The sequence below is a fragment of the Hemibagrus wyckioides genome, linkage group LG04 (assembly GCF_019097595.1).
Source record: "Hemibagrus wyckioides isolate EC202008001 linkage group LG04, SWU_Hwy_1.0, whole genome shotgun sequence".
NCBI classification, from domain to species: Eukaryota; Metazoa; Chordata; class Actinopteri; order Siluriformes; family Bagridae; genus Hemibagrus; species Hemibagrus wyckioides.
This window is the reverse complement of record NC_080713.1, coordinates 25,786,199-25,788,698: the sequence shown is the minus strand read 5'-3', so window position 1 is coordinate 25,788,698 and position 2,500 is coordinate 25,786,199. Positions and strand designations below refer to the sequence as shown.

The 2,500-nt window shown below is 41.4% G+C and overlaps 1 protein-coding gene across 2 annotated transcripts in view; it reads left to right on the top strand.

Annotated features, from left to right (window-relative positions):
- The window catches only part of LOC131351627 (transcription initiation factor TFIID subunit 4-like), a 110,792-nt gene that overhangs the window by 64,976 nt on the left and 43,316 nt on the right, over positions 1 to 2,500 (top strand). The window lies entirely within an intron of this gene.

Genomic DNA, 2,500 nt, shown 5'->3' with positions numbered 1-2,500 from the left:
GAGAGAGAGAGAGGGAGTGTATATGTGTAAATTTGTGCATATGATTGTGTGTGTAACTGTCAGTGCAATTACGTGGGTGTGAGATGGAGACTGATTGTGTCGGTGTGTGTGTGTGTGTGTGTGTGAGACTGCGGGCTCTGGCTCGTCCTCTGAAAGGCAAATTTGAGCGAGACTGGAGCTCGTCGCCCTGCAGGCAGCCGTGACATTACCTGCAGCTACTGCCTCTTTCACTTCAGCCAGAGAGAAATCACATCTCACACACACACACACACACACAGCTGTTTTAGAGAGGTTTTTTGGGAAATGAGTAAATGGATGGATGGATGGTTAGATGGATGGATGGATGGATGGATGGATGGATGGATGAGTAGATGAATGATGTGCTGAGTCGATGTCATAAAATGCAACAAGTAGCAGCCATGATATAAAAAGGAAACTGGATGGACAGATCCAAAAGTTTGTAGTAGATGGTTGAATAAGTGAGGTGGAGAAAGGGCGGTGGAATATTAAATGATGAGATAATGGATTAGATGAATAGAGGTAAAGATAAATGGGTTGGGTGAAGTCATGTGATAGATGGACAGATGTATTTGTGGATAGGTGGATGGATGGATGAAAGAATGAATGAATGGAAGATAGATGGATGAGTGGATGGATAAAGAGATGCCATCCACGAGATGGCATGCCATCAATGCCATGAGATAACGAGATGAAGGAACTGTATGCATGAAGGGAGGATGGCTGTATGGATGGATAGATGGTAAGGGATGGATGAATAAAGGAGTGAGTGGGTGTATGGATGGATAGATAGTTAAAGGGGGCAGATAGACAGTTGAAGGGGTGAATAGATGGATGAAGGGAGGTGAGATACAGTATATAGTTAGATGGTTGCCTACGTTGATGGACATGTGCATGGATTATGAAATCGATAGATGTATAGATGGATGGACGGAAGGATGGATGGATAGACAGTTGAAGGAATGGATGAAGGAATAAGAGATACATTTCTGGATAGAATGTTGCTTGGGTTGGTTTGGTATGTGCATGGATAAAACAAAAGATAGATTCCTAGATAAATGTATGGAAAGATGGGCGAATAGATAAAGGGATGGATGAATAAAGAAATGAGTGAGTGTATGGATGGATAGATGGTTGATGGGATGGATTGACAGATAGACAGTTGAAGGGGTATATAGATGGATGGATGAAGAGATAGGGGCTAGTTGCCTCCGTTTATGGACATGTGCATGGATGATGAAATGGATAGATGTATAGATGGATGGATGAATGGATGGACAGTTGAAGGGATGGATGAAGGGATTTGTGGATAGAATGTTGCTTGGGTTGGTTTGGTATGTGCACAGATAAAAAAAAAGATAGATGCATAGATAAATGGAAGGATGGTCAAATCGATAAAGGGATGGATAAATAAAGGAATGGAGGGATAGATGATTGAAGGGATGGATGGAAGGATAGACAGTTGAAGGGGTAGATGGATGGATGAAGGGATTGTGAGATACTGTACATAAATGGTGGCCTCAGTTTATGGACATGTGCATGGATGATGAAATAGATAGATATGTGGATGGATGGATGGATGGATGGATAGACAGATGAAGGGATAGATAAAGGGATTTGTGGATATAAGGTTGCATGGGTTGGTTTGGTTGGTATGTGCATGGATAAAAAAGATGCCTAGATAAATGTATGGATGGGTGTTAGGATGGATAGATAGTTGAAGGGATAGATGGACAGATAGATAGGGATGGATGGATGAAGGGATGGGAGATACAGTACATAGATGGTTGTTTAAGTTTATGGACATGTGCATGGATAAAGTAATAGATAGATGTATAGATGGATGGGTGGAAGGATTAATGGACAGATAAAGAGATGGATTGATGATGGGATGAATAGATGGTTGAATGGATGGATAGACAGTTAGAGAAATGGATGAAGATACATCGGTGTATATATGGTTGCCTTGGTTGGTGGACACTTGCATGGATAAAAAATAGATAGATGCATAGATGAATGAATGGATGGATGGATGAATAGATAAATTGATGGATTGAGAAAGGATGAATAGAGGGATGGATGGATGGATGGATGGATGGATGGATAGACAGTTGAAGGGATGGATGAAGGAATGGGAGACACATTGGTGGATAGATGGTTGCCTCAGGTGGTGGACATGTGCATGGAAGAAAAAATAGATAGATACATGGATGGATGGATGAATAGATAAATTGATGGATTGAGAAAGGATGAATAGAGGGATGGATGGATGGATGGATAGACAGTTGATGGGATGGATGAAGGAATGGGAGATACACTGGTGGATAGATGGTTCCCTCAGGTGGTGGACATGTGCATGGAAGAAAAAATGGATGGATGGATGGATGGATGAATAGATAAATTGATGGATTGAGAAAGGATGGATGGATGGATGGATGGATGGATGGATAGATAAATTGATGGATTTAGAAAGGATGAATGG